Source organism: Etheostoma spectabile, unplaced genomic scaffold (assembly GCF_008692095.1).
Source record: "Etheostoma spectabile isolate EspeVRDwgs_2016 unplaced genomic scaffold, UIUC_Espe_1.0 scaffold00018497, whole genome shotgun sequence".
NCBI lineage: Eukaryota > Metazoa > Chordata > Actinopteri > Perciformes > Percidae > Etheostoma > Etheostoma spectabile.
Window position 1 is genome coordinate 40,506 of NW_022604292.1, and position 14,221 is coordinate 54,726.

The 14,221-nt window shown below is 41.1% G+C and overlaps 3 non-coding genes across 3 annotated transcripts; 2 read left to right on the forward strand and 1 right to left on the reverse strand.

Annotated features, from left to right (window-relative positions):
* The first annotated feature begins 9,718 nt into the window (after window positions 1-9,718).
* On the forward strand, window positions 9,719-9,934 carry LOC116680898 (small nucleolar RNA U3). Its single transcript, XR_004329912.1, has one exon. It is a non-coding gene; the product is annotated as a small nucleolar RNA U3 (small nucleolar RNA).
* Window positions 9,935-11,878: 1,944 nt separating this feature from the next.
* On the forward strand, window positions 11,879-11,992 carry LOC116680899 (U5 spliceosomal RNA). The gene has a single exon (XR_004329913.1). It is a non-coding gene; the product is annotated as a U5 spliceosomal RNA (small nuclear RNA).
* Window positions 11,993-13,232: 1,240 nt separating this feature from the next.
* On the reverse strand, window positions 13,233-13,304 carry trnag-ucc (transfer RNA glycine (anticodon UCC)). The gene has a single exon. It is a non-coding gene; the product is annotated as a tRNA-Gly (tRNA).
* Window positions 13,305-14,221: the final 917 nt, after the last annotated feature.

The window sequence follows — 14,221 nt, forward strand, 5'->3', positions numbered from 1 at the left end:
TTTGTAGTCCTTACTTAGTAACCAGTAGATTTCTGGTGAACGTGGGTTTCAGACATGCTGCTTGGTTTAAATCAGAATCAGAATCAGAAATACTTTATTGATCCCCGAAGGGAAACTCTGTATCACAGTAGCACCAGTAGTAAGAAGACAAAGACGGAGCACTGCAACAGGCAGCTCGCACTTTTCAGCGCATGCGCACACTTCACTTCAGATGCATCAGAAACAGAATCAATCAGCATTGTAGCAAGATAAAGTACAAGACATAACAACATAACATAATGCAAGACAACACACAGTTCATGTGGACACATGAAGGAATTTTTTGAGGTGGCATATAGAGGGTGCGAGAAACACAGAAACGAGGCAGACATATGGATGTGGGGCGGGATGGGGGAGGGAGTGTATGGTGTGTGTGTGAGATAGTGAGTTGTGTGTGCAATGTGCGCGTCAAACTGTCTGTGTTGTTAAAAGCTCAGTTCATCGGCGTGACCTTGAAGAGATAACCAGAGCACAGGACGAGATAGAAGGCCAGCTGCTGGTTGTTTTCCTGCTCGGGTGAAGGGTGGCGGGGGGGGGGGTAGTTGATCAGTTGCAGTCCAATTTAGGGTGACTCGGTAGAATTTATCCAAATCAATGTCCATCAATCATTTGTCACCGACCTCAGCGTCATGCGAGCATCCATATCACGTAGTGATTTTTGCAGTCCATCTACCTTCTCTGCCAGTCCGGTGGTCACACGAAGCAACTCCACCGACTGGGCCCTGTTGTTATCAGTCCCCTTCTGCGCTTCCACGGTCTGAGATGTTACGAGACAGTTCACTGGACTGGTTAGCCCTTAGATGTAAAACCTTCATCCCTCAACCACTCCGTGTAGGCACTCTTTAAGTTCCCCAGACAGCTTGTGGGTGAATTTGCTGGCGGCTGTCTTACCAATTTTCCGATAGGTCAGTGAGACCCCAAGGCCGATGATCAGGAGCCCCACCAACAGAATTCCAATTATCCAAATGTCTTCAACGTCCTCCACAGTGAGAACGTCCAGGCAGACCACCTGCCACTCCCGGGAATAGGAATCGCGAGCGTAGCCTGCAGGGAACGTCCCGCTGGGACAATTCGGCTCACCCGGAGAAGCATGTTTAGATGAAAAAATCTTGTCAATAGCGCTGAGTGACCAGTTAATCAATTCCATATTCGAATGTCTCAGGAAAACAGCAAGCAGGGGACAAAGAGAAAAGAAAAAGATTTCACAAGACAGGGTAGACAGACTGGGAAGGAGCCAAGCTAAGATAAGAGGGGAGAGGAGGAAAAACACGTCTGCTCTCGCCAGAAGCAGGAAGAAGATGCAACTCCCGTTGCGTCTCTGCCATCAGAATCTTTTTTTTTTAACTGTTAGCTGACTCACACACACACACACACACACACACACACATTTCACACATACCTGGTGTGGAAATAAAAAAAATAAAAAAGAACCAAAAACAAAAAAAATCACACTGATCGTAAAAAAATTTAAAGTTAAAAAAAGAAAGTTATATTGAGTATGAAAACTCTTTTTCATTACATTTTACTTCATAATTGCAACCGCATGTGTTGTATTCATTGTTGCAAAACATTCTGTATATAGTTTGTTTGTTACCATGACAACACCATTGATCTGAAGCTCATGTAAATAGTTTTCTAATCAGCAATAAATATAACAATTTGCATGCTTAAAATAACATACCGGTTAAAGCCCCGCCCATTTTAAGACAAACCGACCCACTTCCGGTTAAATCTAACCACTTTCGAGTTAGGCCCCGCCCAGTCCGAGTACGGATCCGGATACAGATATTTCATGTGGTAAACAGATACTGATACAGATAATGCTGTACTCGCTCATCCCTAGTATATACAAGCTGGACATTTTCCTCTTTAACTCATATTGTAGCTTGTTTCGCCGCTGCCGACTGCAGCGATCTCGCTTAATACTACACCAGTGTCAAAGATTGTTATCTATCAGTCACTTAGACACAAAAACATAGGAAAATAGGGTTCAGGTTTTGAAAAACGGAAGACATCCCTTGAAAGTCCTATATTGAAAAAAATGGAGATGTCTGTGTCTTTCTTTGATTCAAAACCAGGCTGATGTGCAATATAAATATTGTGAAAGTAACAAAACGCTTAATTCACACAGCCAGTTTTCTAGAAACTGTGCCTTTAAAAGAGACGTCATGACTACACTTTAATGTCAGGGCATGATCTGGAAAAGCCTGATACTATTGTTATGTCTAGGGGGCTTCCAGAGTGATGATGTGTATAGGCATTAATCTCAAAGAAAGTTGATGTACGTACATTAATCAGTAGACCTCATGGCGCAATGGTAGCGCATCTGACTCCAGATCAGAAGATTTCGTGTTCAAATCAAGTCGGGGTGAGATGTTTAGGGGTGGCAGTAGCTCAGTCAGTAGGGAACGAGAATGTCTCGGCACTACCAGGTGTTCTTAAGCAAGGCATTGTACCCCCTCCCAGCCTCTCAGGGTGCTGGCCAGCTCTGACATTTCTACATTTAGGCATGAATAGGTCCTGAGCATGTGTGTGTTTTTCAGACTTGTGTGTGATTACTATCAAAGAGTGTAAATTGTGTCAAAAAGTAGTATACATATTACATTAATTTTTTAAAAAGAAAGATGATGTGCATTAATCTAAAAGAAGGTTGATGTGTATGTGCATTAATCAAAACGAAAGTTGATGTGTGCATTAATCAAAACGAAAGTTGATACACTTACACACTGTACTACCACCAGCCTTTAAACATGTCCATAATTTCATTAAACATGCCCCCCCCCCCCATGTGCAGTGATTCCTTCAGAGTAAACACAATGAATTTAATTGCAGTAGATGTGAAAGAAATGCATAAAAGTTGTGTTAATTCAGCCAGTGCCCATACCTCTTGTTATTTCCTGTTTTCCGGTGAAGTCCACACTAGTTGAAACACGCCTTTCTGTCACATCTACAGCAGTGTTAACTCGGAAGGAATAACTGCACATGGCTAGGCACTGGTAATGACATTTTGAACATGTTAAGAGGCTAAAACAGGTTTAAAACTTGCCCTGTTGAAGCCTGTTGGGTGCTAACTCTAGCAGGAGGATAACACGGGGTAGACACCACCGATTGGTTTCATTTCTCTCTCCACTGACAGACCTCCTAATGTACAAACTACAGAGCTACGTGTTGAAATTGACTGGAATTCTAAGTCCATCTGCTTTAAAAAGATGTCTGCGGTCCCGGAAAATGTTAAAATTGTCAATGAACTGCAGAGAATGGACGGTAGATTCAGTTGAAAGCCATTTGTTTAGCAGCAGCAAGGTACCGACGGGCCCGAAGGGCTTCAGCCTCTGCTGTGGAAGAGGCAAAGCAGCGGGTGTGGGAGAAGTTCGGAGAAGACATGGAGAAGGACTTTATACCTTTACATTGGTGGAGTGCTGTGGCCATCAAGAGCTGCACAATTTGCATGTAATGAAAGTAACTGTTGTATGTTAGACTTTAGTGTATGTAAGTATATGATTATTTGTTGCAATTAGTAAGTTATAGTTGTGTTGTTTGAAAGGCCTTTTCTGCTTTTGTATTGATGCCTTAGTTCTTATGTTTTGTTGTACATGCTGTAAATGTTATGTGTTTTGTATTTTATGTAAAAATTAAAAATAATGGGAAAATATGTATTAAGTTGTATTAACGTATACATATAAAGACTGATACAAAGCCACCCTCTGGCGTGGAGCCAGAACCATACAAACCCAGGAAGTGGACATCACCCTGGAAAATATTTCTAGAATATTTAAGGTTGAAAGAAAATGTCAAATTAAAAGTGTAGGTGTATCCGAGAAGAGGTCATTTTGACATTTATGTTTAATTGTATTTAACATAATGTAACCCCTCTGTTGGGTAATTACTAGTTGTAGTGATCTATGCTCTATGGACCAGAATTGTTCTACTAGATTCGTCTACTGGAGCAGAAGAGTTAATATTACAACATGTTGAAAGAAAAAGTAGAAAACCACAGACCAGGAAATAAGTTTTAACTGCCGGCTTATTATTTGAATATTAACATACACATATACATACAAAACCATTGACAACAATTACACAAAATACAATCCCACTTAACACCCTTTTGTTAAGTTATTTAGGTTTTCACCTTTTGAGTTTATACCAAGTTCAATATTAGTTCTATATTAATCTAATTTCAGTTTTAACCTCAGTTTGGTTTTAGGTTTTAATCCCTTTTGGTTTTCTTTTCCCTTTTTTTAGTTCTCTAATTAGTTCTGTTTAGAGTTTTGATTTGTTTAGTTAACTTCAGTTAATCTAAATCACATCAGTGAATTTCACCTCTTAATTAGAGTATTTGCATGTAGTAATGTACCCATTTACAAGTGGTAATACCCATGGAAAAGAAAATGAAAAAAACAATAATTTGGAGTTAAAAAACCATAATAATTCAGCAAAAGACTGAACAAATTGGTGGTTAGGACCAACAGAAATAAGAAAAGAAAAAGGAGTTCGCCTCTCCCCTATCGTCTTTTTACTTGTTAACCGTAACTCAAAGTTCGTTTGGAGTCCGCTGCAGAATTTGCAGAAGCTGAAGGAAATCCTACTAGTCAGAAGTGTGGATTCGTAGAAACTGGATGAATCCTACCAGTTCAGAAGATTGTGAGCAACGTCCTATTGAGACGCTGTGACTCAGGTATTCACAACGGTTCAGCAGATCACTGGGTGGCTCGCCATCTTGTTTCAACCTTGTGTCTCTCAAGTCGATGTCGGTCGACGTCGGTTGAACATTTCTTCAACCCACTCAAAATAGCCAAGTCCCGATTTCCAATGCACTAATCGTCTTCACCAGGGACAAATTGAGTACATGGGATCAGGCACGGCGCCAGGATTTCAGTTTTGGATGGGCCAGACCAATTTTGGGTGGGCCTTAAATTAAAACATGATATCAAATCACTGTTTAACCTAATACAAATGACTACTATACTGTTATATTATATGTGCTAACATAATAGAGATTTCAATAGCTTGATGCTCTTTAAATATGTTGTAAAAAAACATTGTACAAACGTTTGGTTGTATAGGTCGACCCCATCCGCGACCGCTCTCCTTGGTTCTGCCCAGAGAGGAGCGCGTTGGAATCTCCATTACGCACCACACCTGGCTGCGCTATTACGCAAAGCTCCATAGACCTAAGACTGGAACAGTGGTCGGGGATTTATTATTTCCCCAAAACATAATTTAGTTCTGCTCGTATAACAGGAGGCCAAATATTTCACAATTCTGTTTAATTGTTTTTATGTTTTCAGCACTACAGATCAACAACACCTCCCGACAGTTTTCATTCATAACTCGGGCACAGAACTGGTTCATTGACGTCATCTGTCGTGTAAAACTCAAGTTATTTCCGAAAGAGACAAACTGTTACTTTAGTGTGATTCATGTTATAACCATATTTAACAAAAGGAAATAAATCACATTAACATCAGACACAGCGCCCATAACAAGGGGAGCCCAGGAGGGAAAAAGAACAGTAACAAGCTGATATAGAAATAGAAATGCGCCTGTAGATTTGTAACGGGTTATGAATCGATTATTTTAATATATCTCAATACAGACAGAGTAGCCTTCACATACTCTTATCCCCTCGTGGTAAACAATTAAACTCGCTAAAAAGGCCTAGAAGAAGTGAACATGGAACGACTCATTTCCTCTTTGCTATGTTACTAACTTTCAACATGTAGCCTACGGATTCATCGCATGTTTTTAGGTCGCCTCGCACACACACACTGACACAAATTACAGCAGTAGTCGGCGGGGTTTGCTCTTTAAAATGTAGATGATATCATCGAAGTCAAGAGTTACTGTAAGCTCTCGTATGTCAACAGACACAGAGACATAAGGCGAGACGTAAGCATGGTGCTCCTGTTTGGTGTTTTAATCCGATTGACACTGGAAAAGACGCGTTCAACTGTACAGGATGTCATCGGCAGTGTTATCAGAGCTTTTAGGAAAGCACGGATATTTGGGAAAACGTCCTCATTGACCAGCTGGTGTCATTTGTATGAAGGCTAGGAGACATCAGGACTGCTGCAGATGCCATGAGGCCATAGGTGTCACTGTGGAATCGAGTGTTCAGTTCGCTAAGCTGGCAGTCTAGCGCGTTGGAAATGTTGCGCAGATCGATGTCACTTAATAGACAAACAACTTTTTTTTTAAATTAAGTTAAAAACTACTTAAGATTTAGACTAATTTAGCACAAATTATGAGATAATTTGACACTTTTTAATAATTCTTTATAATTAAATATAGCCTATTATATTCTTCTTTTTTTAATGAAAATTTGTGGGTGGGCCTGTTGAAAAGTGGGTGGGCCTAGGCCCGTCAGGCCCACCCATGACGCCGTGCCTGCATGGGATATCTTTCACAAAAGTCAACCAAATTGGCTTTCAAAAGGTACAGGTTTTTTCCACCTTATTCTCCGTTACTCTCACAGCTTTTCATCTGCGGCTCGCTCTGCAAAAACCAAACTGTCCTAGCAAGAGAAACTTTTTGACAATCTGATTGGTGAGTGATAGTCACCTGGGTTACGTAACAACGTGCCCTTTTCAAAATAGAAGTCCACATATTCAAAATAAAAGTCCACATGCTTTTTAATACAAATAACTCATGAAATGACATACCATGGAATAAAATATTACAAAAGGTTCTCAATAAACGTTTAACCATATGTTAACATATTTATTGATTAATTTCCTTTTAACCAGTTTATTTATTTTGCTAACTAAGTAAACCTGGGTTACATGAGGTCTAGATGTCTTATGAGACAGTTGTGTCCCCGAGATGACACACTCTGAGCATCTGTTTAGCAAGCCGCATCTTTCGTGTCTTGACTTTCTTCTGTGCTCTGAAATAAAAAAAAACTGCAAATCAATACATTGCAGTCTATATACACACCGTTTTCACGAGATTGACTCAATATCATATGAAATGATAACGTTTCTAGTTCTGTTGCTGAAGCTAACGGGATGATTTAGCTAGCTAGCTAGCTGAGTAACGTTCCAGCTTAACGCTAGCTCGCAACCAAACTATCAGGATTCTACTCAGCTGCAGTTAGCTTTCTTGCTGAAATACAATAAAAATTAACCTGCCAAAGTGGACCAACATGCACGGTGAACTATAGATGGAGCTACATGACAACACGGGGTATTTATTTGAATGGAACAGTTAGGAAAATGAAACGTTAGCCCCTTTGCCATTACAGTTATCAACACACATTCAGCCTATGCTAGCTACAGGCTACGTTAGCATTGCTAATGCAGGGCTGCCAACTTTTCCCAAAACCTTGGAGTGAGATTTGGGGGGGGCAACCCATATTTTGCCACGTACAAAGCAATTTTTTGGGGTCTTTATCCTTCAGGGTTTAAATTGTGATTTGTGATATGTGGGGGGGTGGGGTTCTCCCTAGGGGGGTCTGGGGGTATGCCCCCCCAGGAAAAAAATTGAAAAATAAACCATTAAAGGGCACTTTCTGGAGAGTTTTTTTGCAAAAAAATGGAGAAATCAAGTCTTACATGATATGTGCAAAACTGTAGGGTTAAGAACCTTTGCATTGTTGTAGTATCAACAGGTTTACGGCATTCAGCATTTACATTATTTACATTATTAACTTCTTATGATATAAGAACTGACCCAGACAACGTGCCAAACATAATGAACCACATGAAGAGACAGTAGCAAATCTCATCAACAGCTGAGAAGATTTGGGTCTGTGGGGAACAGGTCCAGGGGTCCCTGGTGTTGGGACAAGGGACCCAAGTTAAATTAATGTTGAGGGATCAACTAAGACCACTGAAATTCTAAAGAATAAGAACCACTGATCTACATAAATTCTTATCCTTTAACCTTTGTGCCAAGGTTCAGTAATGTTTGGCCCTCATCCTCTGGGCCCCACTTACTGGATTTACTTTTTGGGGAAAAAAAGACTATTTGTTCATTTCATAAAACATCAAATTAATTATTTACAGTTACATTTAGAGATGCACCGAGGTTAGAGAAGCACAATAGTGGCCCAATGTTGCAGTATAGTATATATAGTATAGTGTATATATGTAGTATATATAGTATAGTATATATAGTATAGTATATATAGTATAGCTCAGATGTGTTTCACCAGATTTCTGCCCATGTTTACAACTTTGTGCACATTCAAAATATAACTCCTCCCATCTCTGTTGGCCGAGATTTGGAGAGTTGTAATATAGTCTGCTGTGCATGTCATTGCTCCGCTGATATGGTGGATCTCATTCAGACCGTCTGACAGACACAGACGCCCATTCGGGTCTCTGGTCTCTGACAAAGTTTAGAGGAGGCTGTACGCTGCGCATTATCGGAGGACTACACGGATGCAACGCGTCACCGCCCCCAGCAGAGCGGGTCCACTAACATGAACTGAAGTTGCTACGCTACCAGCCGCTCTGCTCACCTCTATTGTTACAGAGAGAGTGGACACGAAGCGACGGACGGGTCTGTGATACTCAGAGCTCATACCTAAAGCCGGGGAAATGGGATGGATCGTAAAAAAATGTTCTCAGTTTGCGACAATTCGAAACTTTCACAGACAGGGAGCGCTCTTGAACCCCCTCACAGTCTCTGAAAGCACAACTAGTGGCTAAACAGCTAAATCTATAGATAAACTCATCTATCAGAAATTTGACCGACCGGGTTGACACTTCAGCGTGAGAAATCGGGGGTGTGGCGTGTGAGCGTGTGAAACCAGTCAAATGCGTGTGTCTCACGGCCAATGCGTGAGAGTTGGCAGCCCTGCTAATGTTACTGTTAGCGACGAAATCATACTTACAGCTTGATGTTGGGATGACCAGACAGTCGGAACAGCAACAGCAGCTTAGCAAATCCTGCTTTAAATTGTCCGAAGTTTTGAAAACTGTCTTTGGGGGAAAAGTTCACAGGGATCTCCTTATAAACTGCAGCCATGTCCGTCGAGTGTTTGCTTCCTTGGGAAGACTAGCTATGAGAAGTGTCTCCGTTCCGTGTACAGACTGGAACTCTGCATTTACAACCCGGGTTCATTGTCAATGTCCTGGGAAATATTTCAAACTTTCTTCTTAGTAAATCCCGTCAGAGTACAGGAGCAACGTTCTCAGTCGGACATCTAATTGACCTATCGCCAGCAACATTAGGAGCTGGTCTCAGGTCAGTGGCCTGTGTGTAAATGTTAGGGCTGGACCGTTCTCCTTATACGTCCATGGGCGTGACAAAGCTGATGGTTCTGAGATCCTGACGTCACCTTTTGGCTTTGTTGGGATTCGCCCGTTTTCAGCGGCAGTTTCAAAATGTGGGATTTTCAGAGGAAAGGCATGTTAATGGGATTTAAAGCTTTTATGTATGTCCTATTTACCCACTGAACTGTCGTTATTCACCTATGACAAGGTAAAATCGGTTTTGCATTATATCACCCCTTTAACAATATTTGGAGATGATATACAAATCTTGAGTGCTTTTTGTACCCAATAATCAACAGTGGTGGTTAACCTGCAACATGGGCTTTAAAGATCTAAATAGATTTTCTCACCTCAGAGTCATCTGGAGCACGTAACGATTAGCGTCTGTCCCTCTGAACCCTGAGTGACAATCACTCTGCAGTGAATGAGATGCAGTTTCCCCCCTCAGTCTAACCAAGACTATACTTTCAGGGATCATTTCTAGAGTTTCTGACTTGAGGAATGTGTTTCTAAAGTGTTTGGTCTCGCTGACCACGATGATGAGTTGTGATATTCTTTTCTGAGCGTGAGACTGACAGTGAGTAATGATTCACTTCATGTGCTCTCTGTCATTGATGATTGTTCTTTGCTTCTTTATGGAGTATTGAAGAAGGGAATATGATCAGAGTGGTAGTAGCAGACATGTGAAAAACTTAATTGTATGAAGGTAATAAACCATGCGAAATTATAGTCAGTCTTGAAGTATGTTTTGTCCATGGTGGACAAGGTTACTTTAACGGTTAACACCTACTTTCTTGACTTTGTAATGCCTTATGTCCGGTTTAAAAATGTAAACTGAGTTAAGCCATAATTCATTTTTATTTTTACCTTTGCTTTTTCTACTTTGACATGTAAAAAAGGTGCATTGTTTGAAAGCCCATCTGTACACATCCATGTTCCACTCCCACAGGTGTTTCCTCTTGACTAATCAGACTGTGTGGCCTTTACAGGCTCAGCTTGATTGACATGTATTAAAGTTAGTTAGTTCATGTTTATTGTCCCCATAGGGAAATTAGGTTGCAGATCACATCACATGGTATTCAACATTAACACAGATAAGGCAAGGAGGAAAAACAAAAACAAAACATATGTACACCACCACTCGTACCATAACCAGAATAATATGAAGGGGGGGGTAGAGTTCCAGACCAGCTGGGAGAAAGAAGAGAATAAAAGATAAACAAAATATATATATCATTGGACGGGACCTTCATTATTAAGGAGTTTAATGGCCTGTGGAACAAAGGAGAGCTTGGATCTGTTTTTTTAAACAAGGAGCACAGTATCGTCGTCCTGAGGGCAGCAGTTCAAATGTGGAGGAAAGGGGGTGCTTCTGGTTGCCCACAATGCTATTTGCCTTTCTCCGTATCCTGTTTTTGTATAAACTTTCCATACTTGGAAATAGAATACCCGAAAGTTTGCTGGAAGTTATTATTTTTCTAATGTACTTTTTTTGTGCTTCAGTGGCGTTGCCAAACCAACAGATCATACCAAAGGAAAGAACACTTTCCAAATTAAAATCTTATTTTTACAAGTGCAAATTTAAACATTTAGTTCAGATTTTTTTGTTCTGCAAGCTCTCACCTTTTGCCCCATATTTCCCTTCATATGAGTCAGAGCCAGCAGCACTAAGGAAGAGCAGCCTCTCCTATGGCGAGTGGTGGCGACTAAAGGGGTGGAACGGTACACTGAAGTCCCGGTGGACGGGATGGCGCGTTGTAACGAGGTTTGAGTACATACAGCAAATACTTGAAGCCAGGTTACTCTACGAGTGGATACGGGGCTTTGAAGGTGATGTGGAAATCCTGATTGATTCAGTGATTTTTTGGCCCTATTTGTATTTGGATCTAAAGGCTGGTTAACCACTGTAGGGAGGAGACGTTGGATAGTTTTTTTTGTCTCGTTCCAGTGATTGTCATGTCTGGGTGATGGCGTTGGATAGGCGTTAGCATGTTGGATGTATTTCCACTCACGTACCAACAACGCCGGCCCACAGTCCTCGTTTTATCCACCACTTTCTCACCTGTACTACTGGAACTGACTGGGAAACCAAAGTTTCCCCGTGGGTCGCCACCACTCGCCGTAGGAGAGGCTGCTCTTCCTTAGTGCTGCTGGCTCGGACTCATATGAAGGGAATATGGGGCAAAAGTGAGAGCTTGCAGAACAAAAAAATCTGAACTAAATGTTTAAATTTGCACTTGTAAAAATATGATTTTAATTTGATGTCACACAATGAAAAAACACACGAGAGCTTGGAAAAAAAATCTGTCATGTGCTTGACAATGGCAATAAATTGCGCGGGATGTGAAGACAATGTGCAATACAGGCCAAATCCTATGGTGGGAATAAAGATCCACCAATGTATCTGTCAACAATGTCCACCTGAATCCAGAAATGTCCCTGCCAGATGGGAAATAGACCTGACAAACAGGGCATTGTGAGTACAGATATACATCAGTAAGTAGTCTACCAAGTTGCCTCTTATCATTTTAGTTTGGACACCCAGTGAGGCTTACCGAGATGGTTTGGACTGGGTCCACTAGGGTTTTCTGCTGCTCTCGATCAGACGGCTGTACTCACTCTGGTTTCTGTTCACAATGCACGAGACTTTTGCCTTTTACTAAAGACTTCCTTGGAGGGGAACGCTGATGAGTTGAAACTATTTTTGGTGGGTTTTGCTGTTTGGCCCAGCTTTTTGTACTTGCTTTTGCTTACCTTTGCTTTTACTCATCAGCTCTGTTTTTATCCCACCCAGAAATGATTTTAGACCCGGAACAAGTCATCTTTTATTTCCTGTAGAGGTCCAAGTGGGAACGAGTACAAAGAAGAGTGATGAAGAAGCCAAAGGAGAAAGGAGGGAAAGGAGTGCCGGACCTGTTATTGTTTTTAAGGAGCAGATTTATAGCTATACACATAACAGCAGCCACGGCCCCATCCAGAAATCCTAAAACTGCAGCTATGGCACGGTTCTGGATGGGATCATACCTCTCTGATCTTAATGTCAGATGTAGGTGGGGGGGGCGTGGCTGCTTGTAGAGAGAGAGCTTGCAGCGAGGTGGGGGCTGTGTGGGATCTTGTCCGCTCCTGGCGCTTGCTTCTGGGAGAGACACGGACGGTGTTTCTCCCTTCGGCCTGGATGGCGGAGGAGGGTAGGGTGGTGGTGGGATGAGCAGCTATTCGCCATCTTTAGGACTTGGATGGAGAGAAATGCGTTAGTGACATTGTTCATATGTCCTTTCTTTGTTTTTTGTCTTCTCTGGAGTTAACTGTTGATGCACCCTCTTTTTTTTTTTTTTTTTTACATTTGGCTTCTTTCAACCACTGATTAGAACATTGCTTATTTTTCTCTATTTATATCAGATCTTGAGTGCTTTTCATATTGCCCCTCAAACATTTTTCTTCTTTTCTTCTAAATCCTGTTTTAGCATTCTAAGTTTACCTGTACTCAAAGAACCATTTTCAGAAACCCAAATTCTGACGCCCTACATGGAGGAGTAATGGCTCTTTACAGTGAAAATGCAAAAGAAGATGTTCACTCATTCAGCCCAGGTAGATGCTCGGCCCATATTCACACAGACCTAAACCTACTCACTTAATGCTGGTTACAATATTCTAATAATCAACAATGCCAGAGACAAATGACAAAGTGTGAAAACATTTTTAATAAAGTCTTGGCATTTTTAATAAAGTATTGGCTTTTTCTTTGCGAAGGTTTTTTTTTCGATTGGTGATTGGTTTCCGGCACTTTGAAGAGAAAATCAACAAATAATTGTGATAATCTCCATATTGATCAAACTAATCGTGATTATAACTTTGGCCATAATCGTGCAGCCCAAAGAGATCTAATGTTTTATCAAACCAGGTGGGCAAGTAACCTTCCTGCTGACTTCTTGACAAATAAAGCAAGTAACATCACTCACAGAAAGCTACTGCGATGGCTGGGAATCGAACCCAGGTCAACTGCTTGGAAGGCAGCTATGCTCACCACTATACCACCATCGCTGGGCAATACAATGTTCACTTCAAATCTTGTAATACATCTGGGCATTGAGACTGAAAGTGCGCTCTGTCACTGAGCTACAGCCCCTGATGATTCAGAAAGTCCCCCCAAGGGGTCCTGTGTCATCACATCAACAAGAATGGGAAGTGGTTTTCATGAATGTTATCTCCCTTTGATAGCTCAGTTGGTAGAGCGGAAACTGTAGGGGCATGAATCTGAAATCCTTGTGGTCACTGGTTCAAATCTGGCTCGAAGGAGCAGTCCTTTTTTAAGAGTTTCCCTTCCACAGATCAATAAAATGTTTCTGATTCTGATGTACAGATGGACAGACAACCCAAAAGCATAATACTTCTTGCCAAGACAGAACAAGAAAAAAAAGAAGATGTTTGGGTAGACAGAGTTAAGCCCCGACAGAATAGAGAACTAGGCAAAAGTTGTGAAAGTCGCACAGCTGTTTGGCGACTGCTTTCTCAAGAATCTTAAAAAGAAATGGAAGGTTGGATATAGGTCTATAGTTGGCTAAAACATCTGGATCAAGGTTGGGCTTTTTCAGAAGAGGTTTAATTACAGCTACTTTAAAGTACTGTGGTACATAGCCTGTTAATAAAGACAGATTGGTTATATCTAGTAGAGAAGTGTTGACTAATGGTAAAACTTCTTTAAGTAGCCTAGTCGGGATGGGATCTAAGAGGCAGGTTGATGGTTTAGATGAAGAAATAATTGAAGTAAATGATAAAGATCAAGTGAAGCAAAGCAGTCTAAACACGTATCTGGTTTTACTGATGTTCTAAAGGTTCTGACTTTAGAGAAAGTCAGTGCCAGTTAAAGGCGGGTCTTGGTGAATTTTGCTCCTAATAGTTGTAATTTTATCATTGACGAATCTCATAAAGTCGTTACTACTAAGAGCTATGGGAATACT